The sequence below is a fragment of the Mus pahari genome, chromosome 9 (genome assembly GCF_900095145.1).
Source record: "Mus pahari chromosome 9, PAHARI_EIJ_v1.1, whole genome shotgun sequence".
NCBI lineage: Eukaryota > Metazoa > Chordata > Mammalia > Rodentia > Muridae > Mus > Mus pahari.
In genome coordinates, this window is record NC_034598.1 from 88,474,574 (window position 1) to 88,486,162 (window position 11,589).

At 46.1% G+C, this 11,589-nt stretch overlaps 1 protein-coding gene across 1 annotated transcript in view; it reads right to left on the reverse strand.

Annotated features, from left to right (window-relative positions):
* Nt5dc3 (5'-nucleotidase domain containing 3) overlaps positions 1 to 11,589 on the reverse strand; it is a 56,319-nt gene that overhangs the window by 38,789 nt on the left and 5,941 nt on the right. The gene's annotated exons all lie outside the window — the stretch shown is intronic.

Here is an 11,589-nt window from a genome sequence, read left to right on the forward strand (position 1 = left end):
AGTGCCAGCAAAGGTGTGAGTGGGCACAATTTTGCTCACACTGACATTTCTACAAAACTCTCCCAACAAATGACACATTTTCGTTAGTGTCCTTCATTGAAATCAACAAGGCCTTGGATTTCGGAGTGAGGGTGGTGGCGGTGGTTCTCCGTCTCGTTCACAAGTGGCACAGCTCTGAGGACAGTAAGTAGACTAAGAAGAAAATGAGAGGCAAACAGCTCACAAGAACTCACTCTAGGTGGGGGAAGCCAGCACTGCCCAATCCTTAGGGTCTGATACCAAAGATCCCTGCTATGTGACAGGGCCGCTGTAGGTGATGCTATTTCTTGAGTGTGACAGATTCACCCAGATGACGTAGGTGAAGCCAGATGGCTTATGGCAAGCCTAAAAGCTCCCCTTTCACAAATGACCTTTGTGTGGGACACTCCAACAGCTTGCTTTAGTTTAGACTTATATTTAGAAAAAGCGCTGGCAAGAACGCCCTCTGCCTTCTCGGCCCAAGTCGGTGTCCTGCAGCCCTGCAGGAAAAGGCACTGCATGAGAAACACCGCACAGGTCAGCAGGGCAGGGCTGCCCAAGGCTCCCCAGGGCTGGTCACCAACAGGCTGTCCATCACATGAGGGTCACCAACTCCACACCTGGCTGTGTCACATGCTGTCTTCAACACAGGCACAGGGGGAACTATCAGAAGCCTCAAAGGACCTCAGCTCGTCTCTAATGTGACGTCAGAACAGACTGCCTCTCCCAGTCACCCACAGAACTAACTGCAGAGGTAGACACGGGAGTGGGTGTAATGGGGAAAGTGAGTTCCTTTTGCATACAGAGACAGCAAGAGGTACAACTGGTGCAGGAAAGTGGAACTCTGAGCTCCACCAGTCACAGTGAGCAGGAGGCTGTGTCCCCAGTAGATAATATGGGGTGCTGGGAAACCCCAGCACACTAGGTGGCTTCTGGTTTTCTATCTGCTAATCCCACAAAGCACTGGGATGTGTACCAAACAGCATATGATAAATAATCCCAGCACCTACAAGTACCAGGTGCGGGGGCTCGAGTCCGGCCAGCCTGGGCTACTTACACAGTGGCATAACCCTATGTCAAAAAAACAAGCTGTAGGCATTCTGGTTTGATTTGGGCTTGTGGTTTTTTACTGTTTTATGATGAAATAACACATGTAACAAAATTTACCACCTTAATTTTTTGTTGTTCTGTTCTGTTTATTGTTATTGCTTTGTTTTGTTTGTTTGTTTGGGGTTGTTTGTTTGTTTGTTTGGAGACAGGATTTCTCTGTGTAGCCCTGGCTGTCCTGGTACTTACTCTGTAGACCAGGCTGGCCCCAAACACAGAGCTCCGCCTGCCTCTGCCTCCTGAGTGCTGAAATTAAAGGCATGCGCCGCCACTGCCTGGCCATCCTAGTTATTTTGAAGTGTAGTTCAGTGGCTCACCCTCTGGCGTCCCAGACCTCGGGCTTAGAACATTCACATGCCACACTCCCTAGGTAACATCCCACTGCACACCCACCCCCAGTGACAACACCACTGCGCGTCTCCAAGAGGCTGGCTGTTCTTCAGCATCCCACACAAGCAGGGTCACCCAGCACCTGCCCTACACATAATGTTCTCCAGTCATCCATAGCGACAAACCCACCAGGTCCTCCCCCTCCTCTTTCTTATTGTTACATTTACCTAACAGTGTCCATATGGAGGTCAGAGAATGAATGACCTGTGGAGGTCGTTTCTTCTACCATCGGTGACCCACCGAGCCATCTCACTAACCCTAATTTATACACTGTGATAAACTTGGTCAGCCTTGCTAGTTCCTCTACGCATTCGTATTCGCTAAGTAACTCTCCATTAATAAAAAGCCTCCAGGCAAGCAGGGTTACCAGTGTCAGTCACGGAGCAAATGTGGGGAGAGCGCCAAAGAGAAATCCACGGTCAAGGGATTTCCTCACATATTCAAAGGCAAGGTGACTGTCATTCAGCTGTTGGGCAGGCAGCCTGGAGAGTCACAAGAGTTAACAAAGTGGGTACTATGGTCTCAGTCAGTGAAGTACCTGACACTGGAGCAGGGAGACTGAGGCCAGCACTCATGTGAAAAGCTGGTGCAGGCCTAAGGGTGTTTGCAATCCCAGCACTACATGCAGAGAGTGAGGGGATCCCTGAAACCCATGACTAGTCTACCTGAACCGATGTGTCTCAGGTTCAGTGAGAGACCCTATCTCAAAACTTAAGGTAAGGTAGATCTAGATCAAGGAAGACACTGAATGTTGACCTCTGACCTCTGCATGCAAGCACATGCATATATGTCTCACACCCAAACAACCTCCTGCCATTATTCCAGAAACCAGACAGAAAGGTGAGTTTGACAAGAGGGTCCCACGGCTGCCAGGGATATGCAAGCAATGTTTGTGGACTCCGGCTGGCTCTTTGTGCTCAGCCAGTGTGGTTTCCACATCTCAGACCTGTGCCTGACCAAGCACAGGGGGTAGGGGTGGGGGGGTGGGAGGGGGTGAGGGAGGATTACTAGTCTCCTCCTCTTCCCCCTCCCATTCCTGGTTCTAGCCAGCTTTGCTCAGCAGGCCCTGAGAAACTACAGTGGCACCCATCACTTTGAAGGCAGCGCAGATGTGACAGAGAAGCCTCAAGATAAAGAAGCCCAGAAGGCCAAGCCACCACAGGGAGGTGGCCTGACCTGACCTTGGCATAAATGAAAACTGAACTTTGAGTAGAGCCATCTGTAAGAACAGCTGACCAGGGCCACCCATTCTTCCATTGCCAGCACTGTGAGGAACTTGTGCCACTGAGTGGTGTGGCCCCTGAGGCCTCGGTGTGATTCCCTTCCTGACTCCAGGAGGCAAGTGCCCAACACCAGCCCAACCGTGAGGTGTCTGGGGCAGGCACAGGATATCCCCTGCCTATCGGTCCTGCAGGGTGCATTTCTGAGTCTATTTGGTAATTTCAAGGAAGAACCATTTTTTTTTTCTTCCAACTTTGGGCCTAGAGAAGATAATTCTGGAGGGGCCAGGGATTGTTACCGAAAGGCTGGAAAGAGCAAGATGGGAAACAGGGAGAACCACCCAGGGACATCTCCTCAATGCCTGGACCATGGCATGCTTAGAGCAGGCACCTCTAACATGCCAATAGCACGAGCCTATAAAATGGCTTCTCTTGATTCCTTTCATTTCTGTGGTGCCAGGAATCCAACCCACCCAGGGCTTCGTGCCCATAGGCAAGCACTGGAACTCAGCTTCTTTTAAAAACACTTCTTTTTTGCACTTCAACTAAGTCACTTTATGTTTTTAATTGCTTTTCAAGGACATTTCAGCTGCCCAAAAGTCTTTCTGTGTGAAATTCTAATTTTTTGCTCTGCATTAAAGGTATTCCTCAACCTCTTAAAGATGTCCTTCATACCTATTTCGACAGGACACATGGTCTACAGACTGTGTCTCCACCACACACTGTTGAGCCTGTGTCAAAGTCTGCCTTTCCATGTATGCTTCATGGAAGAATCTCGAGGAAGGTTTTCTCACACAACATACACCATGTAAAACAGTTTAAATTTTTTTTTAAATATTAAAAAGACATAACTATGAATAGAACATAACTTTCCAAATAACAAATTTTTAAAAATCCAAACAATATGTTGAAAAGGAAAGTATTGGCAGATTTACAAAGTAGGGGAATATTAGACAAAAAAAATTTCAAAAACAAAAATATCCTTAATATCTTTAATAAATTTTAAAGTCTATGAAAAAGAAATTAAATAGCTAACTAACAAATGTTCAACCACCCTGAGTGTTTAAAAAAAGAGGGGTAGGGGCTGGAGAGATGGCTCAGCGGTTAAGAGCACTGACTGTTCTTCCAAAGGTCCTGAGTTCAATTCCCAGCAACCACATGGTAGCTCACAACCATCTGTAATGGGACTCACATAGATTAAATAAATAAATAAATAAATCTTTTTTTTAAAAAAGTAAATAAAACCAACCATTTGGACACCACACACCAATCTGTGCTGATTTCACATATATAGTTTTCTATGGGGAGCAAGTGATCCTTGGCAAAGAGATCAAAATAAGACTCCATTGTCCTCCTGTCTACAACTAGGGCATTCCTGTTGCTAGTACGGTCTGCTTTTTGGTAAGGATGGAGTGAAAAACTGGGGCTAGGGCTGGGCGGGACCAGGGCGGGGCTGGGGACTTGCACCTTCCTCCAGGCAGTTTCAGAACAGAAAAGAGCATTTTGCAAACTTTCTGGAAGGTACCTGGCCATCAGCACCAGGAGGATCACGGTCTTTGACACACTCTCTCACTTTCTAGGATATCTATGCTAGGGAAACATTCAGATACGGATAAAGATATATACACAAAGATATTGTTACAGTGCTTTTAGTAAAGCAAACACTGGGGGAGACATGCTCGTGCAAGACATCTGAGCTCAGGAACCCAAAGCATATCACTAAGAAGACATTACCAACAGGGGAGCTGGTGCACACTGGACAACTCTCAAGTTCAACTTGACAGAAGCCACAATCCCAGAAACATTATGATGACATTCTCCTGACATAAAGTTATGATTTAACGTTATTTATGAATAAATTTATATAAATTATTTAGTTATGCCAGGCGTGGTGCTGCATGTTTGTAATTCCAGCACTGGGGAGGCTCAGGATGATCAAGGGTTCCAGACTAGCCTGGACTATATGAGAGAGCCTGTCTCAAAATGTCAGGGGCTGAGAATATAACTCATGGGTGGAAGGCTTGCCTAGCATCAAGGGGTGACCTCGGGTTTGATCTCAGCAAAATTATTCAGGATTTTTGTTTTCTGTCATATGCTAGATTTAAGTTCTTTTCTCGGGGAGGCAGAAAAAGAATATATAAATTCAAAAGGCCTTGTGGAAGAAACAGGACTTTTTCCTAGTGCATTTAGCAGTTACAGAAAGCAGACGGAGCCTCTTCTTTTCCCAGTACAGCAGCCAGCTCTCTGGATCTCCACAGAGCTCAAAGCGCCAAGCTCTTGTAATCACGTGCACTTACACTCTGCAGGAGGCACATGTAAAACAGCCCCAGACTGAGCTCTAGGCACTGTGCTCGATCTACAGAGGGGACAGAGGGATGACGTAGATTGCTGATTCAGGGCACACATTCTATGGTATGCAGTATGAGTGTTAAGTGTCCCCATAGGCTCATATACTTGAATACTTAGTCTCCAATGGGTGGCACTAACTGAAGAGGTTTAGGAGATGTGGCCTTGCTGGAGAAAGCATGTAGCTGGAGGTGGCTTTGAGACTTAAAAGCTTCACGCCACTTCCGGTTCGCTCTCTCTACTTGGATCTTGTGGTTGGGATGCGATCCCTCGGCTTCTTGCTTCTGCTGTCACGCCTCCCCTGTAGGACAGAGTCTTACCACTCTAAGCCAGAACAAAGTCTTTTCTCTTTAAGTTGCCTTGGTCATGGTATTTTATCACAGTAACAGAAAAGTAATTAAAGCACAATATATTTCTAAGATTTTATTTACTTATTTATTTATTTCGTTTTTAATTTTTTGAGCCCTGACTGAACTGGAACTCACTGTGTAGATCATAGATCAGGCCAGTCTCAAACTCAGAGATCCACCTGCCTCAGCCTCCAAAGTGCTAAGATTAAAGGTGTGCGCCACTGTGATGGTTTGCATATGCTTGGCCCAGGGAGTGGCACTATTAGGAGGTGTGGCCCTGTTGGAGGAGGTGTGTCACTGTGGGAATGGCCTTAAGACCCTCACCCTAGCTTCTTAGAGATCAGTCTTCCACTAGCAGCCGTCAGATGAAGATGTAGAACTCTCAGCTCCTCCTGCACCATGCAGGCCTGGACACTTGTATGCTCCCACCTTGATGATAATGGACTGAACCTTTGAACCTGTAAGCCAGCCCCAATTCAATGTTGTCCTTATAAGAGTTGCCTTGGTCCTGGTGTCTGTTCACAGCAGTAAAACCCTAACTAAGACACCCACTAAGCCTGGCCCAAAATATGTTTCTATATTCCTAAGTCAACAAAAGATTTAAGATACAGATATTCCTTGGCTTTCAGGATAACACCCTAGAACCCATAGCAAGTTTAAAATATTATAGTTGATAATGCATTTGGCCAGTCAGAAGAGTGGCTTGCTGGTAGGACACATTCAAAACTACTTGGAAGGTTCATATGGTTTGAATCCATCCCCAGCACTGAGGGCTGGGGGTATTTAATAGATTTTACCTACAGGAAGCCATAGCTCAACCTAGGCTACACCCCAACATCCCAGTGCAGCCTGAGAACACTTGGGTTAGATTCCAACTAGAAAGATTACAACCCAACAGGGCACACTGTAGAGGATGGCTTGTGTAGCCCAAACTCACTGCTATGGACTGTTCCTCTCTCCATCCCTTCCTGAGCATCTCAACCCTCCTAAGAAATGACTCTTTGACAGGACCAAAGCATGCACCCTCCAGCTTCTTCCAGGACACTGCCCAGCAGCTGCAGTTGCTGACTGAAGGCAAGACACATGGTCCCTCGTTTTGACCTGGGGACAAGCGAAACGGGCCAGAAGCCTTTCTTGAGAGGTTGTTTGGAGGTTCTAGCAGGGGAACGCAGCTACTCGTATACCCTTGACCAAAGACCTCTATTCAGGGAAGGTCGTCCTCTTCGACCGAGCGTGCAGCTTCAGGAGGGACATACATGGAGCAGTGAGGGAGGTAGGGAACACCCTCTTAGCCAGCCAGATCAGTTGAATCAACCCTGGTGATCAATGGGGCGACAGATGTCGCAGCCAGATCGCCCTCACATCTCAGAAGCCTTTCTTTACCTCTGCTTTGATGCCATAACTTTACTGAGGTACAAATTGTGTGCAAGGAGCTGCATATCCAACATAGAAGTCCGAAAAACTCAAAGAGTGCTCCTCCCAACCCTGCAGCCCTCCTTTCCTCTGCCCCTGCTGTTCTGGGGTCAGATTCCTATGCTCATCTCCAGAACTTTCTGCAAATGAGGTCATCTGACAAGGCATGCTTTTTATAACCTGGTTTTCCTCCTTGCAAACCTAACAGGATTTTTAGCACCTACAGGCCTCCTATTTGTCAGCACAGTAGAGGGAATGGAGCAAGCATTATTAGTTAGAAAGCCCAGGTTGTCAGTGGGTGGAGGAATTCAGCATGTATAACGCTGGCACGGGACACAAAGGACTGGCTCTTCCAGGGAACAGACAATACAGCTGTCATTAATGTGGCTTCTAATAATCAAAAGAGAAACTTTCGCATTTCCAGCAGGATTCTGCATCATCTCCAGCAATCCATGACAAATAGAATTACTCATCTAAAAAAACATTGCTAACGCACATGACATTTATACTACTCCCACTGGAAGTTAAAATTGTACCTTATTACTCTGTATTATCTGTGACTCCCACTGCTCCACAGAAACACATCACACTTCCTCAGGTTCCGGAAATAAAAGCACACACAACTGCACGGAGATGAGATTAAATATAGTAATGGCTTGATGACAACCTAATCTTAAGCTAAGTCATTTAATAGAAAAATAAAGCTCACTGCTCAAGAGAAAAGCACATTTAGCTTCAAGGGGCAAAGTTTCTTAGAAGGAAACAGAGCCGAAGATACCCAAAGATGAAACACTCTTGCCTGTAGGGTACTGAGACGGAGAAGGAAGGAACATCCATGCCTTTCCATAGTTCACACACTGGGAACCTCACAGTCAGGGTCTCAAATAACACAGGAATTCTAAAGGCAAATTTCTGGATCTGATCTGCAGAGGACCCAAAAGCAGGGCAGGAGGCTTACAGTTAGCAAACCACTAAGTGTGGGCAAAAGCCAAGCACACAGTAGGTTCTTCGTAAACTTGCATCCATTCTTTTTCTTATTCATTTCAGAGTCTTTTTCCCTCAGTCAGTGGTTACTTGACACAATCTAGGAATTGTCTCATCTGAAGCAACCCCCGATCTTTCAGAGACTTCAATTTAGGTCAAACAGGGACTTGTGGCTTCAACACAGAAAAGAATTTCAGTGATAGCCAGAGCTTGAGCTTTTAATGGAGGCATTTTAATACAGACTTTATGCCTCCACTCTGGTGGCTCTCAAGTTGCTTCCTGAAAGGTCCTCAGAAAGAGTGGGGAGAGAGCAGAGCTGCACCGCAAGCAGTGAACATGCCCAGGTGGGCCCTACTGTAACTGCAAGGTCCTTGGACGTGGAAATGGAAGCCAGGCAGGACCACGTGTCCACGAAACGATGAGGTGCAAGGAGACTTCAATGAGCTATTACCAATTTTGAAAATGAAAGGGGATACAAAGAACACCCGAAGCTTCTAGAAGCTGGAAGGGCAAAGATGCATTCTTCTTGCCAGCAGCTTGGCCTCAGCCCAGCGATCTGCTCCAGAGCTGTCCGGGCACAAATGTATACCCTGCAAAGCGCAAGCTGTGATTGCAAATGCATACCCTGCAACTCTCAGGCTGTGGTTGCAAATGCATGCCCTGCAAAGTGCAGGCTATGACTGGGGGCAAGAGTCAGCACAGAGACTGGCAGCTGCCCTCGCTCTCTTCACCCTCACATAGGGTGGCATTTCCCAGAGGCTTCGTGAAGTCTGTACTACAAATGACCGAGCGCAGAATCAACCTGAGAACCCAGGACTCTTCTAGTAATCTGCACATCACAGAAATTTGCAAAACTATAAAACCATGCTGATCCCCTAAGCATTTTTATTTTGGAAAATCTTTTTTTTTTTTTTTTTTTTAATAAAAACAAGCCATGCTAGGCTGGTAGTGATAGCACACACCTTTAATTCCAGCACTCAGGAGGCAGAGGCAGGCGGATCTCTGAGCTAGAGGCCAGCATGGTCTAGAGTGAGTTCCCAGACAGCCAGGCCTACTCAGAGAAACCCTCGCCCCCAAGTAAATAAATAAATTAATAAATAGATAAATAAATAAATAAGCCATTTATGTTAACAGGTAACTATTATTACATTAAACAAATCACTAGGTACATTTTTTACAACCTCTCCATTTTAATTTCAATGCACCAACAAATATGATTCCATATAAAGTTTCTAGGATTTTTAAGAAATTTGTGGGTTGAGTCCTGGGGGCTCACAGAGACCAAACCACCAACCAAAGAGCATGCATGGACTGGACCTAGGCCTCTGCACATATTGAACAGATGTGCAGCTTGATCTTCATGTGAGTCCCCAACAACTGGAGTAGGGCTGTCTCTGACTCTACTGACTGAATGTAGATCCCCTTCCCATAGCTGGACTGCCTTGTCTGGCCTCAGTGGGAGAGGATGTGCTTAGTCCTGCTGCAACTTGATGTGCCAAGGTGTACTGGTACCCATGGGGTGTGGAGGGAGGGCTTCCCCTTCTCTAAGAAGAGGGGGAGGGGTATGTGAGGGCAAGACTGGGAGGAAAGAGGAGGGGCATAATGGGGATGTAAAGTGAATAGATAGATAGATAGATAAGAGGTTTGGGGGAGTTATGATGCAAAGTCCTCAGCCTAAGACCTCAACTATATATGCCAACTATGTACTGGACCCCTTAAAAAACTATTCTCTGAAAAAATTTTAAGTTTATAAAAAGTCCTAAAGACAAAATGGAAAAGAGCTGTCTTAGCTAAAACTATCTAGCCTACTATTTCAGTTGAAGTAACTACCTCACTAAAGATAACCACAAGAATTGGTTAAGGGGCTGTAGAGACAGCTCAGTGGTTATGGGCACCAGCTGCTCTTGCAGAGGGGCAGGATTCAGTTCCTAGTGCCCACATGGCAGCTCATAGGCATCTACAGGACATCAGATGCTTTCTCTCAGCCTCGGCTGTCACCGGGCACACACATAGTGCATATACACACAGGCAGGCAAACACTGATACACATAAAATAAAAATGCATCTTTTTAAAGCATACTTGTTAAATCAGTAAATGGGTAAAAGTGATACACTCTGCTATTAAATGAACTGATTGCATATATTCAAAAAAGCAAAGACGAAAATGGAGCTGGAGATGGCTCAGCAGTAAGAGCAATGTGCTACTCATCCAGCAGTCTCAGGTTCAAGCCCTAGCACCCACATGAAGGCTCACAACCATCTACAGCTACAGTCTTATGGCAACCGAATCTTTCTTCTGGCCTAAGTGCTGACAGTGCAAACATGAGTCCACACCTGGCTTTACACAGATCTAGGTACCACCCCCAAGGCTTTGTGTACACAACACAAGTACTCACTAAGCCACGGCCTCAGCCCTGTACCCAGGTTTTACATCAATATCTGATCAATTCACTTACCACGAAACATTTCCTCAAAACCACGATAAACTAAAAAGCCGGGCCAGTGAGTGAGACAGCTCAGCGGGTAAAGGCACCTGTTGCCTAAGTCTGACAACGTGAGTTCAACCACCCAGAACCACATAAAGGTAGGCGAGAACCAACTCCCAGAGGTCATCCTTTGACCTCCACACAATAAATATAAAGTCTTGGGGAAAAAAAAAAAAGTCACCTAAGTGAAGAACCAAACTAGCAAGCTTTCCTATAAAGCCCAGTTTCAACCAGCCATCCTCCCCCAACCCCCTCTGTACTAGCTGTACCATACTGTGCAGTAGTTGACTTAATGAAATAGGACCACGGGCTTCCAGCTACCAGCTGGTATGTAGAAGACACACTGATGGAAACAGTTCTTTAACCCACCAACATATGCTTTCAACATGGGAAATTATAAAGCTGTCAGAAAAGTTTTTTCTCCTCCCTTGCCTTCTCTATGGCATATACAGTCAGTTCAGAAAGGACAGTGACAGTGTGATTTTTGCTGACCATGCTCCAGTGCAGAAGGACTGCAGCCAGCACTGACCTCCAAGGGCATCTTAGCTTACCAGTCGTTTACCCCAAGAGAGCCAGGCACTTCCCTCCACTATGAAGCGGGCAGAGTGCATGACTCCCTGCAGCCAGGACCAAGAGAGATGGACAAACTAGACCAATACACCAAACTGTCACAAACTGTCACAGGGATGACACCTGAATGCCATTGTCTTCTTTAAAGCAGCCATATACACAAAAGAGAAATTAGAATAGCTTTGTGATTCAGCCATTCAAAAGTTAGTAGCTTTAAAGGCAAGCAGATGCCAAGTGGGGCTATCAACAAAGTGTCCCAAGACAGTCAATGTCCACCCTACCTATCAAAGGGAAGTGTTGAAAGTGACAATGTAGGATGTTTGTCCAAGTCCTTCCCTTATCACTACTATGGTGTCTACAACCAGAGAACTATCAACAATATCCACCTAAACTAAAGGGCCATTTCTAAAGAACAGATTGTACTACTTTTAAGATGCCAAGAAAGGTACAAACACAATAGAAAAAACAAACAAACAAACAAAAAACACATCCTACATCCAGCCAAGAAATAAAAGCCCTCTCTCCATCCAGCGCTTTCTAGCCTCACCCCTACCTCTCCAGCCTCACCCCTACCTCTCCAGCCTCACCCCTACCTCTCCAGCCTCACCCTACCTCTCCAGACTCACCCTTACCTCTCCAGCCTCACTCTACCTCTCCAGCCTCACCCTACCTCTCCAGCCTCACCCCTACCTCTCCAGCCTCACC